General features: G+C 40.7%; 1 protein-coding gene across 4 annotated transcripts in view; it reads left to right on the plus strand.

Annotated features, from left to right (window-relative positions):
- The window catches only part of SGMS1 (sphingomyelin synthase 1), a 291,776-nt gene that overhangs the window by 178,608 nt on the left and 86,420 nt on the right, over positions 1-26,748 (plus strand). The window contains exon 5 of one of the 4 annotated variants that reach the window (XM_079901027.1): positions 6,320-6,400. The exons of 2 other annotated variants lie outside the window; for them this stretch is intronic. The gene's annotated coding sequence lies outside the window, so the exon portion shown is untranslated. Of the gene's footprint in view, positions 1-6,319; positions 6,401-10,156; positions 18,871-26,748 lie in introns of those variants that run through there. One more of the 4 variants, XM_079901030.1, reaches the window with a different exon arrangement.

The raw sequence follows: 26,748 nt of genomic DNA on the forward strand, positions 1-26,748 counted from the left end.
TGTATGACAGTCTCTAGATCCATCCACGTCTCTACAAATGACCCAATTTCATTCCTTTTTATGGCTGAGTAATATTCCATTGCATATATGTACCACATCTTCTTTATCCATTCATCTGTCGATGGGCATTTAGGTTGCTTCTATGACCTGCCTGTTGTAAACAGTGCTGCAGTGAACATTGGGGTGCATGTGTCTTTTTGAATTATGGTTTTATCTGGGTGTATGCCCAGTAGTGGGATTGCTGGATCATATGGTAATTCTATTTTTAGTTTTCTAAGGAACCTCCGTAGTGGCTGTATCAATTTACATTCCCACCAACGGTACAAGAGGGTTCCGTTTTGTCCACACCCTCTCCATCATTTGTTGTTTGTACATTTGCTGATGATGCCCATTCTAACTGGTGTAAGGTGATACCTCATTGTAGTTTTGATTTGCATTTCTCTAATAATTAGTGATGTTGAGCAGCTTTTCATGTGCTTCTTGGCCATATGTATGTCTTCTTTGGAGAAATGTCTATTTAGGTCTTCTGCCCATTTTTGGATTGGGTTGTTTGTTTTTTTAATATTGAGCTGCATGAGCTGTTTATATATTTTGGAGATTAATCCTTTGTCTGTGGATTTGTTTGCAAATATTTTCTCCCATTCTGAGGGTTGTCTTTTCGTCTTGTTTGTAGTTTCTTTTGCTTTGCAAAAGCTTTGAAGTTTCATTAGGTCCCTTTTGTTTATTTTTATTTCCATTACTCTAGGAGGTGGATCAAAAAAGATCTTGCTGTGATTTATGTCAAACAGCGTTCTTCCTATGTTTTCCTCTAAGAGTTTTATAGTGTCCGGTCTTACATTTAGGTCTCGAATCCATTTTGAGTTTATTTTTGTGTATGGTGTTAGGGAGTGTTCTAATTTCATTCTTTTACATGTAGCTGTCCAGTTTTCCCAGCACCACTTATTGAAGAGACTGTCTTTTCTCCACTGTATATCCTTACCTCCTTTGTCATAGATTAGTTGACGATAGGTGCGTGGGTTTATCACTGGGCCTTCTATCTTGTTCCATTGATCTATGTTTCTGTTTTTGTGCCAGTAGAATATTGTCTTGATTACTGTAGCTTTGCAGTATAGTCTGAAGTCAGGGAATCTGACTCCTCCAGCTTCTTTTTTTTCCCACAAGACTGCTTTGGCTATTTGGGGTCTTTTGTATCTCCATATAGATTTTAAGATTATTTTGTTCTAGTTCTGTAAAAATTGCCATTGGCAGTTTGATAGGGATTGCATTGAATCTGTAGATTGCTTTGGGTAGTATAGTCATTTTCACAATATTTTCTTCCAATCCAAGAACATGGTATATCTCTCCATCTGTTGGTATCATCTTTAATTTCTTTCATCAGTGTCTTATAGTTTGCTGCATACAGGTCTTCTGTCTCCCTAGGTAGGTTTATTCCTAGGTATTTTATTCTTTTTGTTGCAATGGTAAATGGGAGTGTTTCCTTAAATTCTCTTTCAGATTTTTCATCATTAGTGTATAGGAATGCAAGAGATTTCTGTGCATTAATTTTGTACCCTGCAACTTTACAAATTTATTGATTAGCTCTAGTAGTTTTCTGGTGGCATCTTTAGGATTCTCTACATATAGTATCTTGTCATCTGCAAACAGTGACAGTTATACTTCTTCTTTTCCAATTTGTATTCCTTTTATTTCTTTTTCTTCTCTTATTGCCGTGGCTAGGACTTCTAAAACTATGTTGAATAATAGTGGCAAGAGTGGACATCCTTGTTTTGTTCCTGATTTTAGAGGAAATGCTTTCAGTTTTTCACCATTGAGGATGATGTTTGCTGTTGGTTTGTTGTATATGGTCTTTATTATGTTGAGGTAGGTTTGCTCTATGCCCACTTTCTGGAGAGTTTTTATCATAAATGGGTGTTGAATTTTGTCAAAAGCTTTCTCTGCATCTATTGAGATGATCATATGGTTTTTCTTCTTCAGTTTATTAATATGGAGTATCATATTGATTGATTTATGCATATTGAAGAATCCTTGCATCCCTGGGATAAATCCCACTTGATCATGGTATATGATCCTTTTAATGTGTTGTTGGATTCTGCTTGCTAGTATTTTGTTGAGGATTTTTGCATCTGTATTCATCAGTGATATTAGTCTGTAATTTTCTTTTTTTTTTACTGTCTTTGTCTGATTTTAGTATCAGGGTGATGGTGGCCTCATAGAATGCGTTTGGGAGTGTTCCTTCCTCTGAAATTTTTTGGAAGAGTTTGAGAAGGATGGATGTTAGCTCTTCTCTAAATGTTTGATAGAATTCAGACATTTGAATGTGAAGCCATCTGGTCCTGGACTTTTGTTTGTTGGAAGATTTTTCATCACAGTTTCAATTTCATTACTTGTGATTGGTCTGTTCATTTTTTCTATTTCTTCCTGGTTCAGTCTTGGAAGGTTATACCTTTCTAAGAATTTGTCCATTTCTTCCAGGTTGTCCATTTTATTGGCTTAGAGTTGCTTGTAGTAGTCTCTTAGGATGCTTTTTATTTCTGCAGTGTCTTTTGTAACTTCTCTGTTTTCATTTCTAATTTTATTGATTTGAGTCCTCTCCCTCTTTTTCTTGATGAGTCTGGCTCATGGTTTATCAATTTTGTTTATCTTCTCAAAGAACCAGCTTTTAGTTTTACTGATCTTTGCTATTGTTTTTTTTTTTCTTTCTATTTCATTTATTTCTGCTCTGTTCTTTATCATTTCTTTCCTTCTACTAACTTTGGGTTTTGTTTGTTCTTCTTTCTCTAGTTCCTTTAGGTGCAAGGTTAGATTGTTTATTGGAGATGTTTGTTGTTTCTTGAGGTAAGATTATATTGCTGTAAACTTCCCTCTTCGAACTGCTTTTGCTGCATCCCATAGGTTTTGGATCTTCGTGTTTTCATTGTCATTTGTCTCTAGGTATTTTTTGAATTCCTCTTTGATTTCTTCAGTGATCTCTTGGTTATTTAGTAACGTATTGTTTAGCTTCCATGTGTTTGTGTTTTTTACGTTTTTTTCCCTGTAATTCATATCTAATCTCATAGTGTTGTGGTCAGAAAAGATGCTTGATACGATTTCCATTTTCTTAAATTTACTGAGGCTTGATTTGTGACCCAAGATGTGATCTGTCCTGGAGAATGTTCCCTGTGCACTTGAGAAAAATGTATGATCTGCTGTTTTTGGATGGAATGTCCTATAAATATCAAGTCTGTCTGGTCTGTTGTGTCGTTTAAAGCTTGTGTTTCCTTATTTATTTTCATTTTGTATGATCTGTCCATTGGTATAAGTGAGATGTTAAAGTCCCCCACAATTATTGACATTACTGTCGATTTCCTCTTTTATAGCTGTTAGCAGTTGCCTTATGTATTGAGGTGCTCCTATGTTGGGTGCATATATATTTATAATTGTTATATCTTCTTCTTGGATTGATCCCTTGATCATTATATAGTGTCCTTCCTTGTCTCTTGTAACATTCTTTATTTTAAAGTCTATTTTATCTGATATGAGTATTGCTACTCCAGCTTTCTGTTTATTTCCATTTGTATGGAATATCTTTTTCCGTCCCCTCACTCTCAGTCTGAATGTGTCCCTAGGTGTGAAGTGGGTCTCTTGTAGTCAGCATATATATGAGTCTTGTTTTTGTATCCATTCAGCAAGCCCGTGTCTTTTGTTTGGAGCATTTAATCCATTCACTTTTAAGGTAGTTATCGATATGTATGTTCCTATGACCATTTTCTTAAGTGTTTTGGGGTTTTTTTTGTAGTTCCTTTTCTTCTCTTGTGTTTCCCACTTAGAGAAGTTCCTTTAGCATTTGTTGTAGAGCTGGTTTGGTGGTGCTGAATTCTCTTAACTTTTACTTGTCTGTAAAGCTTTTGATTTCTCCATCGAATCTGAATGAGATCCTTGCCAGGTAGAGTAATCTTGGTTGTAGGTTCTTCCCTTTCATCAGTTTAAGTATATCATGCCACTGCCTTCTGGCTTGCAGAGTTTCTGCTGAGAAATCAGCTGTTAACCTTATGGGAGTTCCCTTGTATGTTATTTTTTCCTTGCTGCTTTCATTAATTTTAGTTTGTCTTTAATTTTTGCCAGTTTGATTACTTTGTGTCTCGGTGTGTTTCTCGTTGGGTTTATCCTGTATGGGACCCTCTGCGCTTCCTGGACCTGGTGGCTATTTCCTTTCCCATGTTAGGGAAGTTTTTGACTATAATCTCTTCAAATATTTTCTCGGGTCCTTTCTCTCTCTCTTCTCCTTCTGGGACCCCTATAATGCGAATGTTGTTGCGTTTAATGTTGTTCCAGAGGTCTCTTAGGCTGTCTTCATTTCTTTTCATTCTTTTTTCTTTATTCTGTTCCGCAGCAGTTAATTCCACCATCTGTCTTCCAGGTCACTTATCCGTTCTTCTGCCTCAGTTATTCTGCTATTGATTCCTTCTAGTGTAATTTTCATTTCAGTTATTTTATTGTTCATCTCTGTTTGTTTGTTCTTTAATTCTCTAGGTTTTTGTTAAACATTTCTCAATCTTTGTCTCCATTCTTTTGCCGAGGTCCTGGATCATCTTCACTATCATTATTCTGAATTCTTTCTTTGGAAGGTTTCCTATCTCCACTTCATTTAATTGTTTTTCTGGGGTTTTATCTTGTTCCTTCATCTGGTACATAGCCCTCTGCCTTTTCATCTTGTCTATCTTTCTGTGAATGTGGTTTTTGTTCCACAGGCTGCAGGATTGTAGTTCTTCTTGCTTCTCCTGTCTGCCCTGTGGTGGATGAGGCTATCTAAGAGGCTTGTGAAAGTTCCCTGATGGGAGGGACTGGTGCTAGGTAGAGCTGACTGTTGCTCTGGTGGGTAGAGCTCAGTAAAACTTAATCCGCCTGACTGCTGATGCTGGGGCTTGGTTCCCTCCCTGTTGGTTGTTTGGCCTGAGGCAACCCAACATGGAGCCTACCTGGGCTCTTTGGTGGGGCTAATGGTGGACTCTGGGAGGGCTCTCGCCCAGGAATACTTCCCAGAACTTGTGCTGCCAGTGTCTTTGTCCCCACTGTGAGCCACAGCCACCACCTGCCTCTGCAGTAGGCCCTCCAACACTAGCAGGTAGGTCTGGTTCAGTCTCCCCTTGGGTCACTGCTCCTTCCCCTGGGTCCTGATGCGTACACTACTTTGTGTGTGCCCTCTAAGAGTGGAGACTCTGTTTCCCCCAGTCCTGTCGAAGTCCCGCAATCAAATCCCACTAGTCTTCAAAGTCTGATTCTCTAGGAATTCCTCCTCCCGTTTCCGGACCCCCAGGTTGGGAAGCCTGATGTGGGGCTCAGAGAACCTTCACTCCAGTGGATGGACTTCTGTGGTATAAGTGTTCTCCAATCTGTGAGTCACCCACCCAGCAGTTATTGGAGTTGATTTTACTGTGATTGTGCCCCTCCTACCGTCTCACTGTGGCTTCTCCTTTGTCTTTGGATGTGGGGTATCTTTTTTGGTGAGTTCCAGTGTCTTCCTGTCGATGATTGTCCAACAGCTAGTTGTGATTCTGGTGTTCTCGCAAGAGGGAGTGAGAGCACGTCCTTCTACTCCGCCATCTTAGTCCCTAATCGTATAATCTTTAAACAATTTGAGAAATAGAGCAACTCAAGTGGGAAGCAACATAGATAGTAGCTTAATTACTGATAAAAACAGGATTGGAGAACTGAGAATTGTCAGTTACCTCCTTCTGTAAAGCATTAATTGGACCTTAGTAACCCTGACCTAGTCATCCTAGTCTGGTAACGGCTGGAGAGAAGCTGGCAGAGAGAGCTGGCTGGCCCTCCCAGAAGCAGGCAGCCCTTGTCCTGCTTACTGTGTGGAAGTTAGCTTGGCCCTAGGTGTTGGAGAGAACAAGAGGGAGGGCCTTGCTGCCCAGCTCTGTGTGCTGCCTCAGCACTAAGCCAGTGCTTACTCTAGCCTTCCCAGGTGATAAGTCACTTGCTTTTGAGAAGGGAGGAGGGGCTGGGGGGGAGAGGTAGAGAGAGAAAGTGGCTTACTCTAATACTGCTTCCTCCCAAGAAAGACTAAAAATTTTCTTCCTGAAAACATAAGGGAGGGTATTTTAAGAGTGTCCACCCCAAACCCCAAGAGTAGAAATACTGCTCTTTCAAGTTCTTTCTCTTGAGGTGATCTTTTGTGGTGTTCTCTCCTGCCTTTTTGATTTTGGAGAGAAATGGAGAGACAACTATATTTTTCTGTGTGTTTTGGGTATAAAGAAAGGAAAAGACTAATGTAGTAGAAACCAGGAAATGGTCTTTATGAGACATATAATCAGATTCTTTCTTCTCATGGCAGGTGATGGAAATGTACAGAAACAGTGGGAGAAGCCGGTAACTTATAGGAAGCCAAGATGACAAGAATTTTAAAAAATAATCAGTGAGTAAAATTTTGTTAGCCCTTTAGAATTCCGTTGACTACAGGGTGAATTTTCTGTAAGAAACCATGGTAAAATAACAGCACAATTAAATACCTCAAAAATTTAAAAGAGAAAAATTTGAAAAGTAAATATCCAAACACTACAGAAAGTTGGTGCCAACATTTGAGAAATTTTGCTTTTGCATTATTCTTTCTTGGTAGAATGTGTCATCTTAGGTTGGGTATGTCTGTTTGGTGGATAGAGCATAAGTATTTAAAGAGTTGAAAGAGGATTCCTTTTACATTAACCTTGGAGTAGCCCTTCTCAAATGCAGATCATTCTTCATTCCATTGGTTCTGTGGTCCCCATTTCTTACCCACTTTTTGTGGGTACATTTTGGAGGTAAATATGAATAAACTTGGTGAATATGAATAAAAGTCAGCTCTTTGTCTATTCCTCTTCATTACACCATTTTCTTTTACATATCAAAGGCCACTAGTGTTTGTTAATTATCTGACAGTTATAGGTGGTTGGTTTTGGTTTCGTTATGGTAATGATAACGTTAGTAAGTGGGGTAGTTACTGGAAAGATCATACATTTTTGAGTCAGACATTCATAGACCTGGTTCTTGCTGTTGTGCTTTTAGTAGTTACTTACTCAGCCTCTCAATCTCAGTTGACTCATCTGTATATTGGATTTGATAATACCTCTCATGAAACGAAATACCATGGGGATAGTACTTTGTGCTGTGACTGGTACATTCCAGGGCCACAATAAAAGTAGTTACTTTCTATCCTCATATTTGTATCATGATTTATAGTTTGCAAGCCTTTTTCTTGACTTAGAAGGCTGGCCAGCTGAACTTCCTGAGCTCCTGTCAGGCAGTGGTGGGTTAACATTGCAGGTAGTGATATGCAGGTAAATGTTTAGAGCCAGCCCTGATGGGGGGAGGGGGTTGTAGTGTTTGCTGATTTCCATGGTGTGAACACTCCCACCATAGCTGATTTCACACTACCGGCAAAAGTCACTGCCAGCAGAGTTGGGAAGGGATGTGCAGGAGCACACTGTTATATGATCTCCTACCAACCAGGTACAATAGTTGCAAAGAACATCAAGAGCATTGATAATAGTAAAACAGGAAGTGACGTGTTTTGAGTATTTATGATCTTTGTTCTTAGTATAGTTTAATTGTATGTTTATGTAATTTAACTTGTAATGATGGTGTGTTTAACAACTGCCTTGCCAAAAATCCTGAGAATATGCAATTTGTTCTAAGGGACTGGTATGAGCTGGCCCCAGCTCACCACTGATTGTAAGTTTCCTATTGTGAAGACGTTTCCAAGCCACAAATCTTCAATTATCTTTCTCAGCCCTGGTGGTAAGAGTTTGGTTTGCTCAACATCATTAATCATTAGAGAAATGCAAATCAAAACTACAATGAGATATCATCTCACACCGGCCAGAATGGCCATCATCAAAAAAGCTAGAAACAATAAATGCTGGAGAGGGTGTGGAGAAAAGGGAACACTCTTGCACTGCTGGTGGGAATGTGAATTGGTACAGCCACTATGGAGAACAGTATGGAGGTTCCTTAGAAAACTACAAATAGAACTACCATATGACCCAGCAATCCCACCACTGGGCATATACCCTGAGGAAACCAAAATTCAAAAAGAGTCATGTACCAAAGTGTACATTGCAGCTTTATTTACAATAGCCAGGACATGGAAGCAACCTAAGTGTCCATCATCGGATGAATGGATAAAGAAGATGTGGCACATGTATACAGTGGAGTATTACTCAGTCATAAAAAGAAACGAAATTTGAGTTATTTATAGTGAGGTGGATGGACGTAGAGTCTGTCATACAGAGTGAAGTAAGTCAGAAAGAGAAAGACAAATACCGTATGCTAACACATATATGTGGAATCTAAGAAAAAAAAAAAGGTCATGAAGAACCTAGGGGTAAGATGGGAATAAAGACACAGACCTACTAGAGAATGGACTTGAGGATATGGGGAAGGGGAAGGGGAAGCTGTGACAAAGTGAGAGAGTGGCATGGACATATATACACTACCAAACATAAAATAGATAGCTAGTGGGAAGCAGCTGCATAGCACAGGGAGATCAGCTCGGTGCTTTGTGACCACCTAGAGGAGTGGGATAGGGAGGGTGGGAGGGAGGGAGACGCAAGAGGGAAGAGATATGGGAACATGTGTATATGTATAACTGATTCACTTTGTTATAAAGCAGAAACTAACACACCATTATAAAGCAATTATACTCCAATAAAGATGTTAAAAAAAAAAAAGCAAACCTGGCCTGGTTTTGAATCCATGCTAAGTAAACCAAGTTATCATGTCCCCATAGCTTCTGGAATGAAGATAAGGGTCAGGATCAGTTTAGAATTTAGACTTATTTTCTCAAGAGTGTGACTGGCATTCTCACGTTGTTAACTCAGCTTTGTAACTGGCCCCTGGCACCCCTCACTTCTTCTGGCTTTCGAGTGCCAGTGCTTGGAGATAAGTCAGACTGTTCGCTCCCTTTTGAACTTCCTTCTTTCCCTTCTCTGTACTCCCGTGACTCTGTATTTCCTCAGGTAGTGACACTTTGGGGACAAGCAGCCAGGGTGCCCCTAACTAACCATGGCATGTAGCTTTGCTTTTGATTCAGAAATTAAGGAAAAGGAATTGTCTCCAGAGAGAGCGAAACAAAACCAAACAAAAAACCTGGGCAGTTTAAAGTTCATACTGGCTGGATTAAAATCTTAGGGAATAAAATGGAAGGAAGAACGAAAACTGGATCAGATATCTCAGTGTTTCTTCTGGAAGCAGTTTCTTCAGTTTTCTCAGTTGCCCTTTAGAAGGGAACAATTGAAGCCTGAAATTGCTAAGTAACAGCTAAGATCGTGGTGGTTGTTTTTATTTTAAATCTCACCCACCTAGTTCTCAAAACACATTCTTTATTGAACCTTCAAAAAATGCCTTGGATATTTCAAAACATTCATTTGTGTCAATTCCCTGAATCAGACTTACATAATCTTAAAACATTTATTTCCCTTATTTCTTCCTAAAACAATAGGTATTTATATTTCCTACTGAGTCAGGATTGGACTTGGATTATTGCAAAAGTAGTTCTTGTCCATTTGAAGAGGAAGCTCATGGATAAAAATCTGAGAGACTTGCCTCTGGATTAAGAAATATTAACCCATGTCTTAAACAAGTTGAATAAGGGTGTCTTTGGTAACTTTGAAAGCAAACATGGGAGTAATGATTAATAGAGAAATTTTGCCACAGATAAAATATCCTGATTGACCATTTCTCTCTCCAGAATGGACCCTATGCAATTTCTGAACATCCCCACTATAAATGAATGTTTGATTAGAGCACTACTAGGTGTACAGTCTTCAAATGTGTAAATTTTATAGCCTTTCTTTATGTTCAAATCAACACACTCAGTAGTTTCTGGATACTTGGGTCATGGGTTATTAGGGTAGATTCCAGTAAATGTAAAACAGGCTTATTCCACTTCAGGAGTTGATAATCAAGCCTGAACAAAGAAAACTGCCATTTCAAAACAAATGTGGTAAATGTTATAATAGATATATTAGACTCTCAGGAAACAGACAGGAGAGAGGAATTACCTGTGTGATAAGGGTGGGCTAGACCGGGGGGTGGGGGGGGGCGAGGAGGGTTTCAGGAGCAGATGACGTTTGAATTGGGTATTAATGATTAATGCCTTTTAATTAAAATACACTTTTTTAGATTATAAAAGTTAACAATGCTAATTGGAAAGAGCTTTAAAGTGTGAAAATTACTAAGTTCGAAAAATCATTATCACTACCCAGAGATACCATTATTAGCTTTGTTTTTGTATTCTGCCATACTCTTCCTGTGTCTAGATTAGATACATATTTTTCCTCCCTAAAATGGGTCATTATTAATATTGTTTTGAAACCTGATTCAACTGATAATATACTGAGACCATGCCACCTCAATAGGTATAACCTACATCATTTTTGTTATTGTTTTGTAGCATTCCATGTATATGTGGTCTGTAATGGATTTAACCATTTCCCTATTAGTGGGCATTTAGGTTGTTTTCAACTTTTCATTCTTGTAAAGCACACTATGATGAACATCTTTGTGTATGCACTGTGGTGCACTTACCTAATCATTCAATATTTGGGCAGGATCTTTGAACAGAGTTGGGGCAGTGCCTAGGGAATACTCTAGGTAGGACAAACAGTTTGAGCCAAGAGGCAGAGGTGGGAAAGGAAGATTCCATTCTGGGGAAAGGCTGGAACTGTAGTTTGGTAGAATGCAAAGAGCGAAGGCAAGTAGTGCTAATTAGGGCTGGAGCCTTTGATGCTAAGTCCTTTATTCATTCTCAGTTGGGAGCCACGCGTGGAATCTATATCATACTTGAAATGAAGACTGGGTGTCTTCAGTTTTCCTTAATTTCTCTTGTTTGGGAAGAAATAAAAATTATTAATAGCGCTGCCTTCTGAAACTTCTTGAGAATCTTAAGAAACTGATCAGTCAGGGAGTAAACAAGTAAGAGAAGTCATGGGGAAAGTGTGTATGTACAGATAAAACTCAACTAGGGGAGCTTATGGTTTTGACAGGGGAAGGAAACATCATTAATAAATGCATTTTCTTCTTAAGGAATTTAAACAAACTATTTGTGATTAAATTTAATTTGGGAAAGACATGGGTTAAGACATAGATATCATAATTTAATAATAATACTACCTTATATTTGTTGAGTACTTTTATATGCTTATGTGTTTTAAATATGTTGTTTTACTTAATCTCTCAGCAACCTTCTTAGGACGTGTCAGGGATTATCTCCATTTTGCGGGTGAAACAGAGGCCTCAAAGGCTCCTTTGGTGAGAGGTCACCAGACTTGGGGTTCCAGTTCAGGAGCTGCTGGGGCCTTGGGCAAGTCCTGGGATCACACCGGGTTGGTTGTAAGGATACAGTGAGACAATATCTGAAATATTATGAAAACACCGTAAAGTACCACAGAAATGGAAAGACTGCTTTTTTATAACAGGACATCTTCTTCTATCACTACTGAAGGGAAGAAAGCACTTCGCTAGCCATTTTCCATTTCCTTTGTGGTAGATTATATTATTGTCAAAACATTTGCTATTCCTCCCTACCCACCCTCCATCCTGTGAGAGGATATTCTTTCCCACCCCACTGAGGGCTGAGCCCTGTGGCTGGCTTGCCATAGGCCTTGCAAATAGTAAGAAATGTAAATAACAATGATGTGCCATTTCCAGGCAGAAATGGAAGAGACATTGCCTGATTCTGCCGTCTTTCTTTTCTCTTTGCCGTGAGATCAGCCTGTCCCAGTTAGGGGTGCTCCTTCTGCCTTGGTCGCAGAGTGAAGACAACATGGAGCCCAGCCTTGGCTCACCTGCAAAGAACCAAACAGGACCAGAAATAAACCTTTCTCTGTTGTTGGCCTCCAAAACGCTGGTGTTGTTACAGCAGCATATTTCAACCTGAACTGATCCGCTCCTTTTTCACCCATTAGGTACCACCCTGTCTCCCTTTCAGGACACACACACACACAAACACACCTTGTACAGAGAACTTCCTTTTAAGTTGAGAAACAGTGTTCCCCATCATCTGTTGTACTACACTCTTCCTCCTGCATTGAAGAGGTCAACCTTCATCAGAGGTTATCACTTCAAATAAGGCATTTAAATAAGGTATTTAGGGTTGACCAACTTGACTCTTAATTTTTTTTTTTTCTTCTAACATTTGTAGAACATGTCCCATGTCAAGGTCTGGACGTCTGGAGGCTTAAAAAATCCAAGCCCTGGACCCAGCCTTCAGGAATCTTAGAGTACGATGCAATTGGATGCTGTGTATCCCAGCAGCTATAAAACAAGGCAGACAGTGTCGGGTGCTGAGGGAGAGTGTCACTTTGATAATTGGCAAACTGTGTTCATGTAGGTGTCCCTGCTTTGTTGTATGCCATCCTTAAGATGGTCTTTAAATGTCATTGCTTTCTTAGTTAAGCTTATCTTCCCTTTTCCATCTCCTCCTTAGCATGTATTTACTGTACCATTTAATTTGCATTGCGTGTTAGACTTCCTTATTCTCAATATGTAGTTTTTAGTCACACAATTTACACTGACTCTCTCACTAGCTTAGTGTATATGTCCTTTCTTTAGACGTATATTGTAAACTCTTTAATTTCTTTATCTTAATGCTTCCCCATAATATAAGCTGTTTAACTCCCTGTTACAACAAAATTATTGACTATTTTCTTTGATTTTCCCCCCTCAAGTTATTTGTCCTTTTCTCCATGATGCATGAAGTTCGTTGTTATTAGTCCATGGGCTCCTTTTCTTTTTCTTCTTATGGTGTCTGATGTGTTTGAGGCTCTGCATGGGAGAACCAGTTTATCTTGGCTTACTAATACCTTACCTCAGTTTGGAACAATTTCCAGTTGACCTGTCATATTTCAGGTCATGTGCCTAGTAATCTGTCTAATGACTACTCCTGGCTTTGGACCATGGAGTAAAACCAAAAGCTCCTACAATTCTGTCTGATGAGCAGTTTCTAGATTAAGACAATGTACAGTTTACCTGTGCCCTTCCTTTATGATTGAATTCAGCTGTTCTGTGTCTCATTACTCATGATCACTTCTCCAGTTTAATTTCAGAAGGCACTGGGTTAATTTATTATTAGAGCCCCATCTTGGACCAAGGGCTTTCAAACTTTTTGTCCAACAGGCACAGAAAGAAGCAATTTTCAGCCTCCATCAGATAGGATGGAACACTCAGGGAGCTGCCATGGTTTAACGCTAATGGTCTGCCTTTAGGTTGGGCGGTGTGTTCATGATTGTTCATGTTAATATTATTTTTCCTGACAAATAAGTTAAATATTGTGTTGGCCAAAAAGTTTGTTCGGGTTTTCGTAACAGAAAAACTCGAACGAACTTTTTGGCCAACCCAATATATTCTCTTGTATGTAGTAAATACTGCATAACCAAAAACATTTTTTAAAATGTGAAATACAGTTAAAGCTGTGAAATGCATCCATTGCATTTATTTTGGCAGAACTGAGTCACCTTAGCTAGTTATTTTTGCAATTTTAACTTTCTTCTAAAACACCTAAGTGCCCTCTAAGATAATGGTCTCTTTTTTCAACAGGGCAAAATCAATTTTTTATGAAGATACTATTTATAGACCCTTAATTTGCAGACGATCTTCATGTCAGTACAAGCATCTGTATAATTTAAGGTTTACCCAGAGAAATATTTTCTTTTGTTTTGCCACAGAGAAACACCTTCTCTTGGGAAGATATACAAAGTTAATGTCTGACTATTGACTGTGTATGATGCCCACTAGTTCCTTCTCTTCTCTGCAGGGAAATCTAGATGCTTTCACACAGAGTCTGAAATGTTAGCTCAGCTCTTAGTCACCTGAACTGAAAGCCCGCTCTTGTCTGGCTGCTACAGATATCAGACAGAATAGTCCCAGCTTTGGGGTCAAACATTCATATCTCTGAAGCAGGCTCTGACTTGTCTTCATGATTGACCTTAGGCTTCAAAACCTTCTCGAACTCCCAGTTTCGTTGTGTGTTCAGTTGTTAATACCTGCCTTGCTGTATTGTGTACAGATTAAATGTAAAGTGATATGTGCACAATGGAAGCCACTATCATTACCGGATACTCAGTAAATGAATTAAATTGAGCATGTTTTTCTTGCTGTAGGTGGAATTTCAAATACATTTTCCTATAGGAACAATGTTATGAATGGGGTTTGAGTATAGTGTTAGAAATATTATTAACATTATACTTCAGATAAAACATGAGTTCAATAGGCCTTTAAAGTCTGGTAGAGAAGCCAGTCTCTCTACATTTGGTCTCTAGTGAAATGCATTTCAAGTGCCACAGAAGTGTTCATGAACTTTAGAGTTCATTAAACAACTTTCAGAATGTAATTTATTACCAGGTTGAGGACTGCTTAGATAAGCTTTTGCATTAGACTTGAAGTGGAATTTCTTGATAGGTGGTGATATTTTGGGGGCAGACAGATGAGCCCCCCTTTCCACTTCTGGGAAGTAAACTCACCTATCTTCTGGAGGACTTACTGCTCTTCCCGCCAGTTCAATGAGGTAGTTCTAGTGTAGACCAGTCAGTCATGGGACCTTGGCCACTGGAGTGGCTACATGGCCCCAGGCTGGACCAGCATGAGGTTTTCTTAAGAATTTTAAAAATTATAACTATGGAGTAGTCCCTCTTAGTGGCAGAGCTGGGAGTTAAGTGGAAGAAGGCAGATTTTAGGAAGGGAGAACAAAGCCAACCTGTAGAAGCAAAGATGTTCTCTTGTCCTGGTGGAGTTCATTTTGAGTTGGTCCTAAAGCCTAGCCACCCCCGTGGCTTTTGTGTTGCTAGACTCAGTGAGTCTGTCTTGCTTCTGCCTCTGCTCCTTCAAGTGGCCTTTCTGTTACCTGCAAGTTAAAGAATACTGAATAATTCATTTGGTTGTTTGTACTTGGAATATTTAAGAAGTCTGTGTCTTTGTCACGGGCAATTATAATAAATGTAATTGCATAGTAGGTTGGCTGATTTATCACATAGCTTTTTGAGAACAACGGTAGCGTTTATTCCCATCTCATAAAAGCAGAAATGTGTTAGCACTCATCAAAGGATACGAGTGACTCCGTGTGTGTTATGTATGATAATGACTCTTGGACAGAGGCTTGCTCTAATGCAAATGTCATATAGCTTTTGATTTTAAACCATATAAACAAATGGAAACTTATGATGGTTCTAGTAGTTACAAGTTGCCTCGGAGAACTGCCATTTGCTACCTTTTATGCTTAGGAGCACTTGTAGGTAAACGGGTAGATGTTTCTATTTAAGGGGGAATTGGTACTTTGGTAAGATGGTCAGATATGTATGTATGTGTTCCTTACTTGAAACGGATGATAGAATGACTTAGTCTCTCTGTTCTCGTGAGTGGGTTAGTATTTGGGGAACTGAGATTGTATGTGCTGACACTCTTCTGTAAACTGTACTTCCCTTTAGGAAGTATCAGATTTGCTTTCTCAGTAGTGGCATTCTTTATTGTTGGAACGTGTCGTAAAGAGCAAAGACACGCATCTGCCACTTGGGTTCTACTTGCCAACTGGTTTGAACAGCTATAATATTTGTGTATTCTTGGTGTGTCAGCAGTGAAAAGGAAAGTTTTCCTTTCTCCTTTGTGGCTGTTATATAACTTAAACGTCATTATCTCAGCAACCATTCAGAATCTGCTAGGTCCTGCGGGATACAAGGCCTCTGAAACACCATCTCTGCCTCCGATGGACTTTCGTCATCTGCCAAGAGAGAAAAGTCAGGGATTTCAAAAAGAAGGAAGATACTAAGGCTCTCTAAGTCAGTTTGAGATGGAGGTATAAAGAATAAGGTCTGTAGGCATTTGGGGGAGAGGAGAGTTCCCTGGGGCTTGAGCCAGTGAGGAGGGTTCCAGGAAAAGGAAGGGGTTTGAGTGGGTCTGGAAGGTAATAACTAGTAAGAAGAGTGAGAAAGGCCATCCGACAGAGGCCATGGCATGGGCTCAGGTGTGGAGGTGATAATGTGCCCATTGCATTAGGGGAACAACAAGTAGACCGGTGGGGTTATTTGGCCGAGGGTTTTTTAAGTGGAAGATGGGGTTGGAGAGGTGAAAGCCAGCTTTTGAATGACAAACATTATGGCACTGGGGCCGGAGCTAATCGTTCCTTTTTTTTAACCATAGATTGACAGGCTTTGTACTTCGCATTTTAACTTTAGGCGACTAAGATATGCTAGAAATAGTGAGCCTTTTTCTATTGTGAGGATGTTCTAATAACATTGGTAATTATGTCCTTATTTCCGAAGCATAAGGATCATTGTAAACATCTCTTGGGTGCTTTGAGTTATGATCTCAGGTGCACTTATTTATGAAGCCTTCCTTCTTCTTGAACGGAGCACCCACTTTATACATTTTCACCTTGACTGCATCCTAGACAATAGAAACAAACTAGGTTATCTCTCTCTTTCCTGTATGGGCTACCTTTCCCTTTTTCACTTTCACGTATCTCAGCATATCTATGTATGGCTGCACACATGCGTACAATTGCGTATTTAAAACTGCAGGGTCACGAAGTTTATTCAGTTGCTCATACACACATAGTTCTTGATGTAACAGCCAACATATTATCAGTTTGGCCAGTATAATTGATGGTAATAGTTTCATAAACAGAATATCAATGTGCCTTAAAATAGGTATGTATTTACATGAATGTTTGAAGAAAGTTGCTTGTAAAGCAAATGTTTTCCTCTTGATCTCTACTATAGAACTATACTAGTTTAACTGATAGAAAGAGGACCCCCGGTTTATGACATGATGGCACGCTGGACTCTGACATTTATCACATGATGGTGATGATGATGTGTTGGGAGCACAGAGGATGGGACTCAGTGACCCTGGCAAGAGGGCATGGATGACTGAACCAGGATGGAAAAGGTGTGAAAGACATTAGGAAGGTGTCATCATGCCTGGGGATAGTGAATTGTCAATAGAGAGGGAGGGAGCTCAGATGACTCCAGAATTTAATTTACAGTGTCTAGGACAATAAGATTACCTTTATGAGGAATATGAGAGTCAAGAGTGATTTATCGGTTTCATCATCTAGGATATAGGCCCAGTTTATGCCTGTTGCTAAAGTTAAATGTTAGGTTATAGGCTTATCTTCTGCCTGCTCTTTTGGACCATAACTTGGTCTTAAAACTGGAAGAACGCTTAGAAATCTGCAGAGAGAGATGAAGCAGTTTATGTAGGGCAATATACCTGATCTCTTATTGGCAGAGATTAGGACAGGAGCTCTTGACTCCAGGTGCAGAGTTCTTTCTATTCTTCTATGATGGTTCGAAGAAAAGAATAGCATTTTAGAAAGGGTCCTTGATCTCACTTAAGATTTTATCTTTGGTTTAAAGAGTATTTTAAAGAAATCTTGGCCTATGGAATGACTGGTTTTAAACAAATATGAGGAAGTTAAACTCAGGAGATTGTCTCCAAAGCCAAGATAGTTTAATTGGTAACTTAAAAAAATTATTCCTCTGCAAAAACTCTCTTCCCTCACTAGTAACCAACTCTTAACTGGTGCTCAGGACCTAGCACTTCTGTGGTCTCCTGTAATTTGCCAATTCCAAGCTACTTTAAGTTTCTTTTCATTACTTCTATTCCAAAATGATGTTTAGGGTACAGTGACCGAGATAGAATGAATATTTCCAAAATCACTCTTACTTTTTAAAAGTTGGTTTAATTGTGGCATAAATGGAATCATTCCAATTTTAAGCCTTTTTTTCCCCTGCTACTAATAAAATTTCTCTTGTATAACAGGAACACCAAATCCAAGAATCCTAAACCAAAAGCTTCTTCAGTTTTCTATCACTTAAATAAGGGACTCAGACCATGCAAATACCAAAGAACTATTTCAGCTCGAAAATTCTTTGGATATTTTAACATTGAAAAGAATTTAAACAAAAATTATGGGCCAGTTTGTCTACAGGTTTGGAGATTTTGATTCAGTAATCAGAGGGACAAGACAGCATTGTTTGAGTGCCCACTCTATGTCATGCACTGTCCAAATGCTTTGCATGTATTATTACATATAATATGTCCAGCAAACTGTTGGGTGAGCATTTGTCCCTTTCACTGCAGATAATTAACCCGCGCAAGATCATACAGTGTCAGAGGTTAGATCCATCTTGGAGGTTAGATCCCAATCTGCTTTGTCGCCGGATTCCACGCTCATTACCTCCAGGATCGCTGCCTAGCTTAAGAACTTTTACTAAGTAACAGAAATTAACATACATCCACTGATCAAGTATCTATCATAACAAAATTAATCCTTGTTTTGTAAGAGTTGTAAGGCCATCTACCATTTTCTTGACGTTGTTAAAGGCTTAAGTTTAAAAAAAAAAAAAGCCTAAAAGGCTCCTAAGCCTCATATAAATCAAGAAAGGAAAGTTCCGCCTTAACCGACAGTGAACAAGCTCATTGGTTAGGATCACACGGGCTGACTCATTTCTTTTTTGCTGTGTTAGAGGGCCACACCCCGCATTCCAAAAAAACCTCTGCTGCCCGGCCACACCCGCGGCCTCCCTGCTGGAGCCTCTGGGTTTGGACCCGGCGTGCCCGCTCACAGCTGCTCGAGGGAGAGGATCCTCCCGCCGCCCGCCCGCCGGGGCGTCGGCTGCTCAGCGCCGCGGTCCTTGCACTCCGACCCCTCAGGCCGCGGGAGAAGGCGGCCAGGGCCCGCCGAGGCGCGGGCGCACCCGTAGAGCCGGGGTCGCGGGTCGGCGCGCCTCCGGCCGCCTTCGCCTCTCCGCCGGCGTCCGGGCGGGCAGCGCGCACCCTGAGCGCGCCGGCGCCGCGCGCAAACTTGGCGCCCCGGGAAGTTTCCCGAGACTTGGCCTCCTGGGAGGAGAGACCGTAAGTACTGCTCCTTCTGGGATACTAGGTTTCATTAGTGTGCTCTCTGGGGGACGCGTTGTAGCAGTCACAGACGGTGGGACCTGGTTAAAAGCCGGGAGAAACAGCCTCCCTTGCCTTGCAGAAGACACTCGGTACCGCAGTCGTTGCCATTCCTTCTACAGCGAAGTGAAGGGACTCTTAGTTTTTACTAAATCCGCCTTGATGATCAAACAGGCAATAGCTGTTGACACCTGAGAACGCTCACAGGGTAGTTGATAAAACAGTGGATCGGGATAGGCTGCGTCAACAAATGCTCTGAATGTTGCGGGGTGCTTTTGACAGCCAAGGATCCAGGGGGTGGTTTCGGTTTGGGGTTATCCGGCTTTCCTAATGGAGGTTTTTGAGGTAGTGGGGTTATATTTACAGCTTGGTTACTCAGTTTTGGGGAACTACTCACTTTCTCAGATTCCAGTCCCTGTACAAAAAGGTCCTTCAGCCAACTTCTTTGGCTGGTTCGGAGCGAGCTGGTGAGTGAGATCTGCGCTCAGTGCCAGAAGGAAGCACGTGCTCCCTGTGATTTGGAGTGGGCATGTTTACTCCACAGCCATGCTTTCTATTTATTATGGCCAGGTAACTGCTCTTGTGGAATTTGCGGAAGTAAATACACCGAGAGAATGCATGGCACTTGCTTTCCCCCCCCCCCTCCTATTTGAGTTTGCTATGTGTAGATGTTACTTAGGTTGTAACGGGAACCAGGAGACCTAAGGTCTATTGACCCTGTTGAACTGATTGTCACTTTTAAATTTATGTAGAAATAGTGAGCTTCTTTTAAAAATCTGCTCTTAATTAAAACTGCTTTTTAATGTAAGAAGTTAGTCAGCAAATGCATAGCAGTTTGTATGGTGCAGGCAAATTATTTTCTTCCAAGAGGGATGGGGAGGTAGAGGGCAGGAGAAGCATAGTCTTGTGATTATTGCTGTTTTACTAAGGACATAGTGCAACAGACAGGTATCACCACCAGAAACACTGACTGTGCTGAAAAGGCAGGCTGAAGACTCCCCTGTAGCATAAAGGATGACAGGAAAATGTAAACTGAATTATGAAGTTCCAAATATGAATTATAGAGGTATGAAGAGTATCTTTACACTTCCTTCATTTTTGAAGATACAGACTCTAATGCAGTAGACAAGCTCTGTAACAGAAAGAAAGAGTAAAGTGCTTTGCAACTGACTTCTTTAGCTCTATAAAGGAAACTACTCTAGAAAGAAATCACTTCCAAGTGGAATAATTAAAATGTTTTTTAGAATTTTTAATGAGTTACACATTGAACTCCTAGTACCACTGTTTTTGTGCTCATGGGCTAATGGGTAAACTCAGCTTGCTTTGAGTTTAACTGATCAAACACCTCCTGTGAGAGGTAACACCTTGGGATCCCATTTCTTTGGGAAACAGACTGTGATATTGACAGAAATGGCCTTAAGTCCACTGGGGTACTTGGAACAGCCCCCTCAGGTGGTGAGCATGGGAAAATATGTCTAAAATCTAAAGGGATAATTAAATTTTAATTTTGATTCAAGTTTTACCTAATAGTTGTAACAGAGCTGAACATTTAAGTGAGATGCTTTGCACCTGCTACCTCATTCTGTTTTTCCCAATAATGCTGAGAGGTAGAGGTATTATCATCTCTGTTTTGTGATGAAGAAACAGCCTCAGCAAGGTTACATAATCTCCAAATTTCACAGTTGGTTAATTTAATTTATAATACAAGGTAACATTTAAGGTTTGTAATTTTTCCCATGTGGCCCCAATTGCTCCTAATATAGTGTTGATTTTTCTGTGAGAAATAATCCAGAGGTGGTTCTGGGTTCAAAGAAGATTTTTAAGGAGTTTTAAACGCTCTGCATTGCCCCAGTACCAAAATATCAAAGTTCAAGGAATAATGCATTTACTTTGGAAGCTTGTGGTTTTCAAATATTAACTAACATGAGCCTGTTGATACCTGAGGCTGCCTAATAGTTGCTGATTTGGAGGGACTTTCTCCTGCCTTCTTCCCTGAAGCCCTTCTGGTTCTGGATGTGCAGATTCTTCTCCTCATCAAGGACAGCTTGGCTGTTCTCTAATTGTAACACCAAGCAGCTGGGTCCGTGGACGTCCAGTGGTTGAATGTCTGAGTGCACTCCAGCAGTATTTTATATGCTATGTGAAATGATTTTAAATTTCTGCTAGCACTTAGGTTCATGTTGAACCTGTTTGTTAGGAATGGTAAGGTCATGAAAGGCACACTCTGAACGCTAAGCTTTTCTTGTTAGATGGGAAATCCTCAGTGTGTCTCACCAGGGGCAGCCAATTCTGAGAGTCCATCTGCTGGATCATCTGTTGGGATGTCATATAATATACAAGAGAACATGCCACCTTCTTAGAAGACCACAGACTACAGTATCTATTCCAGGACCGAGTGTGGCTCACACCCTCCCTCATCATTTTTGCCACCTCTATGACACTGAACACCCACCCAGCTTCCCAAGCAAAGCAAGGATGCCTTGGCCTCCTCCTTAAACCTCTCTAAACCCTAGCTGCTTGAAGTGACTGGAATTCTTGAGGATGTTGAAAGGACATGCCAGTGTGATGCTAAAACCATTTGGGGGTGATCTTGAGAAAATCATGGAGAGAAGGAAGTATGCCAGACAACTTAGGTTTTGAAAACCGGGGAGATGGTAAATTCTGGAAACTTTAGCTGCAGAGTGTATGTTGCTGTTTAGCAGACTAATAGATCACATTTTTGAAAAGATAGATTGGGACCACTTAAAAAATCGTGGTGGTGATCAGTATCTAGCATCACTCATCTCCAGTTGACCTTTCTTTTTCGATAGTTGCTGAACTAGTATATCAGGACATGCCATAGATACGACATGTCTGCTCTGGAAAAACATTTAACAAAGAGCTGTGTGTGCTGTACTCAAGGTGGACAAAGTGGGTGGACAATAGTATAGGTAAGTGGATTTGTGTCTTATACCTGAAGAGGGCTGATCAGTAGGGTGATGTCAGACTTGAATAAGGTGCCCGCAGTGTGCCTTAATGAGGGAGTTTGATACAGCTGGACAACAAAACACACACTAGTAGAGACAGAGAATTTAGAACCAAGGAGGTGATAATCCCACAGTTCTTTGAAGCACTGTAGATAGTGATTAAGAACAAGGACTTTGGAGCCTGCCCTTGGGCAGGTTATTTGAGCGCTCTGTGCCTCAGTCTCTTCATTCATAAAATGCAGATAATAATACTTCCCTCCTATGGCCATTGAAAATGTTAAGGATCAAATTAGATTATTCAGGAGAAGTGCTTAAAAACAGAGCCTGACTGTAAATTGCATGTGCCGCCTTTTAGTCTTTCGTTGTTGCTACTGCTTTTTCTTCCTGTGGCAATGTTGTGCATATTTCTGTGTGTATGTTTAAGTGTGTGTCCAGAATGGAGTAATCAGGTTTTGGAGAGGGTCTAGAAACTATATGAACAGTGGTTGAAGACGCTGGAGACGTATACCTTAGTGTAAAAGCTGAGAGAGAGTAATCATATACTGTGAAGTGAAGCAGAGGTGGTCACATTCTGAATTCTGAGATATTTCATCCAGTCTAACAAGTGCTTTCTCTTAAGGAGCTGTAGCTTGGTATAAGAGAAATCTCCATTAAACTAGGATTTAGTAGAATTCTTTCCTGGTTATCAGTATAGCCTTTAACCAGGCAGTTAACTCAGTCGCTTTCCTTGGGGTGTGATTTACCCCTCAAGGGACATTTGGACATAGTTTTGATGGATGCAGCTGGGGCGGGAAGATGTGCTGCTGGCATTTGACGGGTAGAGGCCAGGGATGCTGCTAACGTCCTGCAATGCACAGGACAGCCCCCAAACTAAAAATCATCCTGTTCAAATGTCGATAGTGCTGAGGCTGAGAAACCCTGGCTTAACTCTTCCATATGTGTGTTTCTCTTTGTGAAGTTTGAATACTGATCTTTGCTTTAGGGACATCACAGAGTAGCTTTAAGAGTATATTTGTGAAAGGGCCTTTGAGAGTTAATGTATTCTGAAATCTGCACATGTATACGGCATATACCTTTTATCAGCAGCGGCACATTAAAATATTATTTGCTCCGTTCCAGGGAGGAATATGTTACAGTGGTTTGAGAGTCCAATAAGCCTATGCTTGAATCTCAGCCCTACCAATTCAACCTGCTGTGTGATTTGGGGCAAGTTTCTTTATGTGTGAAAACCCAATTCATGTTTCATAGAGTGTGGACTGTGCTACCAGATTTACATTCATGCCTTGTATGTACTAAGCCATGTTACAATTAACTTTTTTGGCAATGGGATTGAGTGGTGCTTATTAAAATGTAAGATTTGGAAAGAGGATGAATAAAGAAATTGGATCTTAATATTAAAAGACAGAAAACAAAAAGTCTTCTTGTCTTCAGAAATTAGGAGAGGTGAATGTCTTTGCAAGTGTTGATTTGGCCTTGTAGGTAAGGACCATAATATGCACCAAGGTGAGAAGCGTTTATCTGAGGAAGAGGATGAGTTGCATGGAAAACAAGAGTTACCTACGTCATATTAGTCTGGAACTAGCCAGGATATAGTTTCTAGGTTTGTGAATTGCTCCACTACAAAAACTTGTAATGTTTGTTCTTAAGCAGTGTAATTCGCTCTGTTTTTTCATCTTACTCTTGATATTACGGTTTCTTAATATATTTTCCAGTGCCTTAAGATGTAAGCAACACACCCAGCCACTGAATGTGCAAGTGCGTCAGCTTTGCAGTCTTAGTGATTTCTGTACCTTCTCAGCCTCCCCGCAAAAGATAAGGCAAAGCTCTCATGTGATCACTCTTCCTGTCACCTCCACTTGTGCACCAGCTGTGGACCTAGAAGTCTGGAGTCCATCCACAAGGCCCACTGTTTTCCTGCTGCTATGGCAACCTATGTCAGTATGTAGCATATCCATAAAATCAGTTGAAAGTTAATGTATTTGACTTACAAGTGTGATTACGTGTGTGTGTGTGTGTATGTGTGTGTGTGTGTGTGTGTGAGATAAGGCTTGGGTGGAAAGATCCCCAAGTGTGTACAACCCACCTGCTGTCTACTTTGTAAAGGCAGAATGTTTTGTAGCAATGTTCATCTCCCAAGGAGGTAGCAGTCAGAGACCCAGCAATGAAAAGTTCCCTGAGTTAGAAAGAGGCTCTTACTCAGGTTGGAGAGTGGAAGTTAGTGATTTTTTAAAGAGAGGCTACTCCTAATTTTCTTTCTCATGGTCCTTAACCGCATTGGAACTGAATTGTTTAAACCTCACATAAACATGTGACTTCAGCCCTCAGATGGAAGAAGTGTTAGTCCCCCGGCAGCTTGCCTCTCTCTGGGCATCTGGAAACTTTTCCTCCTGGAGCAGTGGGGAGAGTTCATGGCTGGCTCATACCAGGAGAGCGATGGCAGCCCCAAGGTGAAGTGCAGCAGCTGCATGCAGAATGGATCAGAGGGGATCAAAACACCCTTTGGAGAATTTATAACACAGACTAAGCCCTGTTAGTGCTCGGAGGCTTTCATTAAGCTAACGTTCAAGCTTGCTTAACTCTCCTGGTTGTGCAGAAATAGAAGGTGGCATTCGAGACCCTCATGGTCTCAAGCTGCCCCTGATTTTCTGGGTAAGCATTCTTGGCAAAAACTCAGTGCTTCTAACGGAGAATCCCGAATTGGTTACACAGAATTGCATACCTCTGTGGGGTCAGAAGGCAAGAGTTTGATATTAAAGCAAAGCTGAAAGTCAGGTTCATGATAAACTAAATGGGCTTAATAGATGCATCACTATTTTAGATGGTGCCATTGACCACAGTTCTTGAGACCTGACAGATGACTGCTCCACTTTAGGTACATCCTTATATGTATCATTTTGATTTCTCAGAGGTGGATGAGACTAGAAGATTCCATGAGCTGCCGAGAAAAAGTGTTGGAAGGCTGACTGTGGATTTACAAAGGCCCCTGGGCACCGGCTTGGTGAAACCCTTCGGTATTTGATACCAAAATCCAAGTTCTAGCCTTGTGCTGAGTCAACAGATCTAAAGATAGATTTCTTTGGGTTTTGAAACTAGAGTCTCACCAGAAGGCCCCAACACATTTTAGACATAAAAGGAACAAAGAGATTTAAAATGTCAAAGTAGAGTGTAATAGGATAGCTCATTCTCCATGTCTGAGGTCTGTTAGCTTGTATTTTTGGTGTTTAATGGTTTTCTAAAAATATGCTTCTTTCAATATCAGTTGTGGTTGGAGTTTTCTGTGCGGCTTCTTTTTTTTTTTTTTTTAAAGCTGTCTGTCCCCCTTCCCTGAAATTCGTAAAGACTTCATCTCCCTGTGGAGTTGTTGGCTCCTACCCTAAATGTGGTGTGTGTACCCTCATGAGGGCCAACAGGGAGATCCCTTCCACTTTCTGACTTGGATAAAAAGATAAGACCCCCAAAGAAACTATAAAACACCTCTGTAATGAATGAATCACAGCAAAGATAGAGAAAGTAAGTAAAGAGATTAAATGGCTTCTAGGGCAGAATTATAACTTAGTTAAAGGTACTGGCATGCTAGTCTGAGAAGGGATCTGTTTGAAGGGGAATTTAGCAGACTGGAACTTGGAGAGGCCATGCTGGCCTCTCTACGGGAGAAGGTCCCCTGCCCCTCGTATAGTATCAGCAGGTCTCCGTATGGATCTTATCCCAGTGGTGGGGCCATCTGTGGGCTTTTGAAATCAAATGGTTAGGTTCCCAACCTGACTCAGACTGTGGTCTTGCCCTCCCCACTGAACACCCCTGAGCCTACCTTTTTTTTTTTTTTTTTTTTAATATTTTTGGCTGTGCTGGGTTTTCGTTGCTGCACACGGGCTTTCTCTAGTTGCCGCGGGCGGGGGCTACTCTTCATTGGGTTGTGCAGGCTTCTCATTGCGGTGGCTTCTCTTGTTGCGCAGCACGGGCTCTAGGGGCGTAGACTCAGTAGTTGTGGCGCACGGGCTTAGTTGCTCCGTGGCATGTGGGACCTTCCCGCATCAGGGCTGGAACCCGCGTCCCCTGCACTGGCAGGCGGATTCTTAACCACTGCGCCACCAGGGAAGTCCCCCCCACCCCGAACCTACCTTAACCTCACAGTGCAGTGTCGGGCCATACAGGAAGCCACAAAACACACTACCCTTCCATGCCCGTGATGCATCCTTCTGATTATAATTTGGGTTCCTCATGAATTATACTTTCCAGGAGACACAGGATCAGCAGATATCAGCATCCACCATCCAGTCTACATGATGGTATTAAATTGACATTTTTACTTTACTGTCACCCTGAGTTTGGTTAGCCTGAACCCTCTCTTGATCACCATATTTATGAATTGCAAGGTTCAAGGGCCAGCCTTGGACTGTGGTAAGTCCACCAAGATGCAATACTCTGCACGGACTAGCTGGCTTCCCCACTGTTGCTTGTCTTCACCTTTTCTTACGTTGTGACTGGCAACATAAGAGTGTGATTCCCATCCTAATGATAGTATATTTTTTGCTTTTTCGAAAATGTTGAGAAGAAAAATGAGTGTAACGGAATGCTTATTCATGCTGGAAGTGTGATGGTCTATTGTGAGTGACTCATGTAAACATGAGTAAAGCAAACTAGAATACATTGTTATCGTTACAGTTACCATGTAAACTAACTACTTCCTACTTTGCTAGTTAATCCTGTAATTCTCATTTAAATTGCACAAATTACTAAACAATTACGGAAGTCTCCAATCACAGCAGTTCATAGCCCACATTTCACAGTAGAATTTTTCAGTACGGTTTTGTATTGCTAAGATTCTTGTACATTTATGAAGTATACTTTTATTTGGTTCTCAGGATAATAT

Source organism: Stenella coeruleoalba (genome assembly GCF_951394435.1).
Source record: "Stenella coeruleoalba genome assembly, chromosome: 16".
In the NCBI taxonomy this organism is placed as follows: Eukaryota; Metazoa; Chordata; class Mammalia; order Artiodactyla; family Delphinidae; genus Stenella; species Stenella coeruleoalba.